This window comes from Dryas octopetala, chromosome 5 (genome assembly GCF_963921425.1).
Source record: "Dryas octopetala chromosome 5, drDryOcto1.1, whole genome shotgun sequence".
NCBI classification, from domain to species: Eukaryota; Viridiplantae; Streptophyta; class Magnoliopsida; order Rosales; family Rosaceae; genus Dryas; species Dryas octopetala.
In genome coordinates this window covers 233,617-240,292 of record NC_141370.1, presented here as the reverse complement: position 1 = coordinate 240,292, position 6,676 = coordinate 233,617, and positions in this window count along the sequence as shown.

The following is a 6,676-nucleotide window of genomic DNA, read 5'->3' as shown; positions in this document are numbered from 1 at the left end:
CGCCCAAAGTGGCTGCCCCAAAACCAAAATTTAGCCAAAAATACAAATTTCCCAAATCCACTTAAACTTTCACTTCTAAACAAAAATTGGGGCTTCTAGGGATGAAATTTGTCCAAAACCATCACCAAAATTACCCCAAGACTTAGCCAAACCTCTGCAGACCCGAAATGGGTTCCAACCTTATACATTCAACCACCCAAAACTTAAATTCCTCTAAATTAGTCTAAATTTCAGGTTCTAAACGACAAATGGGTATCTTAGAGGTGTAATTCATCTAAGAAAACAACAATAACAACCTACAATCCAAAAATTACAGAGGAACCAGAAATGGCTACAATTTCCCGAAATTTCAAATTCCCAATTACTCAAAATTAATCAACATAATTTTAGGGAAAAGAAAGCCCAATGGAAAATGAAGAAAACTCACCAAAAATAGGGATGAAAGGAGTTGGGATTTGGCGGGAATCCAGAGAGGGAGAGGCTGCGGAAATTAGGCGTTCTGGATGATTTCCCGTGCGCGTGGTGGCTAGTCGGCGATGGTGGCGGCTGGGAATTGTTGGTCGGCTGGTGGGGTTCACATCGGTGGGTCGTGGTGGCCAGCGAAGGCCAGTGGTGGTGGCTGGGTTGGTGTGCGCAGGGGAGGGATGCAGGAGAGGAGAGAGAAAGAAAGAGAGAATATGAGAGAGAAAGAAAGAGAGAGAGAGAGAGAGAGAGAGAGAGAGAGAGAGAGGTCAGGGGAGGGTGGTCGGCGCCTGGGGGTGCTCGTCGGAGGTCGGTGGTGGTGGCTGTGGCAGCTGGTGGTTGCGGACAAATGGGGGTTGCGGAAGAGAGAAGGAGAAATGGGAAAAAGAGAAAGAATGGGGTGTGTGGGAGAGAGAGAGAGAGAGAGAGAGAGAGAGAGAGAGAGAGAGAGAGAGAGAGAGAGAGAGAGAGAATGAAAAAAATTTAAGAGAGAGGTAGAGGGTTCTTGAAGGAGAGGGAATTTTCTGAATTTTTTATATTTCTTTTATATTTTTTTTAACTCCAAAGTCAAAAGTCTAAAATGCCCTTTTTCTTCAATAGACTATAAATCTTAAACTGAAACTCCGATACGCGCTCATATGTTCGAACCCTTTCCAACAAGCCTAAACTCGAAGTCAAAAGCCCATTAAATAAAAAGTCAAAATTGGGTCAAACTAATTTAAAAAGAAAATTTAAGATTTAACCCAAAACCTTTTATTTCTCAAATAAATTCTCAAAATATTTAAAATATTTTTCAAAATAAATCTTGGAAAAATACGGGGTCTCACAATTTAAAACGGAGCATTTTAAACTAAATAAACTTTAAATAACGTAAAAAAAATTTATTTCGGTGGAAACATCGCATAAATTCTCAAAAACTTCTAAAGAAATTTAGAAATTTTTTTCCACAGTCATACAACTAAACTTCCTTTAAAGTCTTTTAAAAACCAAAGTTAAATAAGAATTCAAATTTCAATTGAAATTTGGGCTGAGTCGTTACATAAATAAAGGATGAAAGATTATCAAGATGATTTTCCCATAAATAGCTCTTAAAACCATGAATTCAAATGCCAAGCTAAAGGATTACAAAACAAAGATGCTCAAACTCATGAATTTATAAATCAAATTTTCTAAGGATGTTATTCCAAAACAATAATTAAAATCTTTTCTCGAATAGGTGCATGACTTTTTCTAAACCATGAAACATCTCGAACATATTTGATTTATTAAAACTTGACAACACTCAAACCCAATGAAATGATTTCTTAAAATCATGCTCCAAGGTTATAAAGTCATGGCTAACTTATCAATCATATACGATGCAAATCATAATTTATATAAAATGTTAAACACTTGATTAAGACAATTACACATCAAGAACCCAAACCTTTATAACCCTTATCATGAAAGCTTCAAATATAACTATTCCAATGCGAAATAAATCATTAAAATCATAAAATTATTTTGAAAACAAAAGTCCAACTCACGATTCATCAATCTCAATAAAACTCAAGATAACAAATATGAATTAAATCGTGAAATTCATTAAAACACTTTTTAAAAAAAAGTCCACTCACTGTATTTAGCTCAGATACGTTCAATCCATCTCAGGATCCCTTGAACCTTTGAATTATTCTCAATCCGCCTTTAGAAATTCTCTCGTGTCTCTCGGTCATCCTTTGAGTCTAATTTTCTCATAAAAACAACAAAAACCATAGTTAAATAATGAATAAAACCTTGTTCACCCTCTAATCTTAATGTGTGTAGTGCACTCGCTAACTTAGAGGCCTCGAATTTAAAAACGGAGGCCAGCATCGAACTCAAAATCGAAAATATAGTGGGGAAGGACTTTCCCCGGCCACCGGAGCTGCCGCACACACCGCTGCTCGCTGGTGATGCGAGTGGGGGTTGTCGGCGAGCACTGTTTATCGCCTTCCCCAAATCAGCCTTTGTTTTTTCAGAATTTTCAGTTTTTTATCTCAATTTTGGCTTGACTTTTGACCTACCAAATCTCTACCAAATTGAACAATTTTAGACTCATTTTAGAGCTATGCATCTCCTTTTTACAACCATATAAAGACCACTCAAATCAGAGTTTTAAAACTCAAGATAATTGGCCTCAAAGTAGGGTACCCGAAAACTGTCAATTTTCCCAAAAAAATTTCAGATTTTCCAATTTTCATCCAACTTCAATTTCCTTTGAATTCAACATCCCAAATCGGTTTCTTAAACTTTTAAAAACATGTTTAAAACCTCCAAATCAAATACCCAACCTCGAAATATCCTAGAAATAAATCCAATTAAGAACATAAACCCCAAAATTGCTAAGGACACCCATTCGAATTCCTAGCCTCCTCCAATTCTCACTCATTTCTTAGATTGTTTGGGTTAAAAGAACCTCCCTAATCACCATATAAACATCACTAAAATCAGAAATCAAAACGAAGGTAGCTTAAATTCTAAAAGAAAAACAAAGAGATGGAACTTACCTTTCACTCTTTGTTTCTATTTCTCTCCTCTTTCTCATCTTTTCTCTTTCTCTCCTCTTTTTCTTCTTTTCTCTTTCTCTTTCGTCTCTTCTCTCTTTCTCTCTTTCATTTGCTAGTTTAGCAAACCCAGCCTTTTTTTTCAAACCATCTACGGAAGTGTAGAAGCTTCTACACTTTCCCCATGTCAAATTTTTTTTTCCTTCCTCTGATGTTCATGTGTGACAGCCAGGCCTTGGCTGGGTTTTTTTGTTTTGGGGTTCAAATGTACTATTTTGCCCCTAACCAATAAACAACTATGATTTCTTCCATGTAACTCTGATTGAAGATCCTATTTAGTCTACTCGTTTGTGAGTACGAGCTCTATCCAACTATGACAAAATTAGAAAATTTAAAAAATATCTTTTAATTAATTCCCTTTGTAAACCCAAACTTTTCTATTATTGGCATAACCGTCCAATTTTTTAAATGATTCACCAACCATGAATCCGAGTCCTAATAATGTTTCAAAATTTCTAAGGGTTCCTCTCAACTTCTACCAATTTTCTATCGCCTCAACTTCAACTTAATTTAAATGTTTCCATATAAATTCCAATAAATCCTAATTACTTAATTTAATTCATCAAAAACCCTTATAACCTCCAATAAATTTTCATGAGTCTCCAAACATTTATTTTTGTCTCCAAATTAAATGAGAAAAATTTTGATGGTTCCTCCACTCAACTTTCCTTTGTGCTTATTAAGACCACAACGAATAAAATTTTTAAATTCCTAGTGAAATTTGAGCCAGGTCGTTACATCCCCACCCATCCCTAACCTACCTCCGGCGGCAGCCATACTCGCCGGAGCTGCCCCAGCTCGCCTATATCTCCTATATTCCTCTCTTTCTATCTTTCTCTTTATCTCTTTCTCCTTCTCTCTCTCTCTCTCTCTCCCTCTCCATTTGTCTCTTTTTCTCTGTTTTGGGGATTAGGGATTTTCTTTTTTATTTTTTATTTTTTTTTATTGGCTTTGATCTGGGAAATCGATGGAGGTGCTGGTGGAGGACTCGACCGGAACTACTTGAGTTTTTGTTGTAGTGTACTAGTGGGTAACTTCTTAGCAGAGGACGAGAGGAAGGAAATACTCGAGTTTTTGCGAGTGGACAGAGATATTTTTTCATGGAAACACCAGGACATGCCAGGGATCGATGCAAGTATAGCTTGTCACAGATTGAACGTCAACCCGTGCTATCCTCCCTATAAACAGAGGCTACGGAGATTCGCTTTGGAACGAAACCTGATCATAAGCGATGAAATTGATCAGTTGTTGGAGGCAGGGTTCATCAGAGACATATGGGGTCTATAATGGATCTCTAATGTGGTCGTCGTAAGAAAGAAGAACGAAAAGTCGTGTGTCTACGTTGACTTCACTAACCTCAATAGGGCTTGCCCAAAGGACTAGTATCCGCTTATGAAGATCGATTAAATGGTAGATGTCAGAGAAGTTTGATGGGATGCCCCCTGCGGTCTTCGCGTAGGAGATCTTGGTTGGCCAACCATCCTGGCTGTCTCTTTCCAACTTCATAACTCCAATATCTTCATCGTATATCCTTGCAAGCAAAAAATTAGCTGAAGCCAAGAAAGGCCAAGGGTCAGCCTCAATCACCTCTAATATTTCGGCTAGATGTTTCGGTGAACTTGCACATCTGATATTTCGACTAGATGTTTAATTTCTACCATCAAACCTTTGCCTTTGTCTAACGTGACTTTGACAATGGTAACTAGTGGAATTTTCTCTTTCAACTCAACTCCAACCACCTCTCTCTTCTTCACTTCTTGATATTGCCCCCCGAGTATTCGAGGTTCAACATCTCCAGCTTCTTCCACTTTTGCAGCTTCACGAGCCATTTGCTCTACCCGTTGTTGCCTTCTCTTCTAGGTTCTACACATATGTTTGACATTTATAGTGGCCTTGTTAAACTGATACCACTTCCTGCCTTGTGGTACTGAAACCTTAAAGGATCTGGGACTTACCTCCCTCTGTACTTGGGTTTCCACCTGGCGAAGGTTAATTAGAGATCTTCGTTTTTGGTGAGGATAAATCACCCTTCAAGGTCTCGATTTTTCTCTTTCTCGCCATGGCGAAGATTTTTTGGGCGAACGAAGCCTGCCAAACACTTGCCTTCGAGCCTCTTCTCGCTCAGTGCTCACCTGGCTCTCCATAGGCACCCATTTCGCTATTCTTCTAGATTCCTCACGTTTTCTCTTTTCAACTTTTGGAGATGGGATTCGCTTATATTCTCTTCCTCGCCCATGCGAGCTTCTTCTAGTCGAGAGTTTGGCTACGTATTTTCTACTTACCTCAAACTTCTCTTTGTTCTCATATCTCTTCTTACTCTCCATATTATTTGATACCCTTTCTTGCTCGCTCTCACCAGACTTCATCAAATCCTCAGACTTGACTTCGTATCTACACCTTTTACAAAGGATAACAGGTCCTTTGTCCTTAGCTTTCCCTTTCTCCGCATTCTTCGCCTCCGGTTATTTCGGTGGCAAGGCTGCGTCTTGCCGCATCTAGCATGCTCACCTCAGCAAAGAAAGGTTCTTCATCGATTTTGTTTTAGTGTGCAATTTATGACATTTTATGTTAGTAACTCCCTAACCTAGAGTGCAAGAACTCGATATTTTGTGTCTTTTTAGTTTATTTTAGCATTTTGTATGTAATTAGAGCAAATATGGGAAAATAAGCATAATGGGGTGATTTGGAGCTAAAAAATGGAAAAAATGGAAAAAAAATCTGGAAAGAATCTTTAGAGAACCTTTGACAAATCTTTAGGGGAATCTTTTTGGTCAAGGTTGACTTTTGGTCAAAAGTTAAAGTCAATGGTCAACCATACCATCTCATCAAGTCACATGGACCTCACATGAGAGCCATGAACCATGGGCCATGCACAAGCTACCCTAGTCTTAGAAGGAAGATCTTGGAAGATTCAGTCAAAGATTACAAGGAAATCAAATCTCACAAGGAAAGTTTCACCTTGGAAAATGGAATAGCAATTTCGACATCAATTATGTACTTCTCCAGATCGAACTAGATAGCATTCCATATATCGTTGGAAAGGTACGGATGTTAACTTTGCAGGAAATTTTACGGATCTCGATTCCGAGGTGCCTAACTCATGATATGGCCATTTTAGTGGAGGTAGCGCAGTAGTTCGTTGACCAAAAAATAAGTGACGCCCAAAACAGCCCAAGTTGAAAGCCCAACAAGGGAAAACCCTAGTGATACCGCCCAAGCCTTCTCTTCTGCAGCAAGGAAAATATCTTTCCTTGATTCTTAAGGACTCTCCACCTCCTCACTCTATATAAGGACCCTTTCCTCATCACAAAAGGAGTCTTAGATTTTCAGTAGAAATAGAGAGAAGAAGAGAGAGAGGATTTTGACACTAAGAGGAAGAAGAAAGAGAGTTAGCCGCAAGCCCTAGCTAACCCTAACCATGAGCCTCCTTGCTTGTGGTCTCTCTCTTGCTTCTCTCTTGTGCCGAAATTCCTTGTGTGTTTATTTAATGTTTTCTCTTGTTTTTTTTTTTTTTTCAATTGTTTAGTTTAGTTTAGTTTTTTAACAATGGATTGGGATTTTGTTTATAATCTTGTAGTTTATCTTCTGAATTTGTTTATTATAATTAGTTAGTTGATTATTCTTGCATG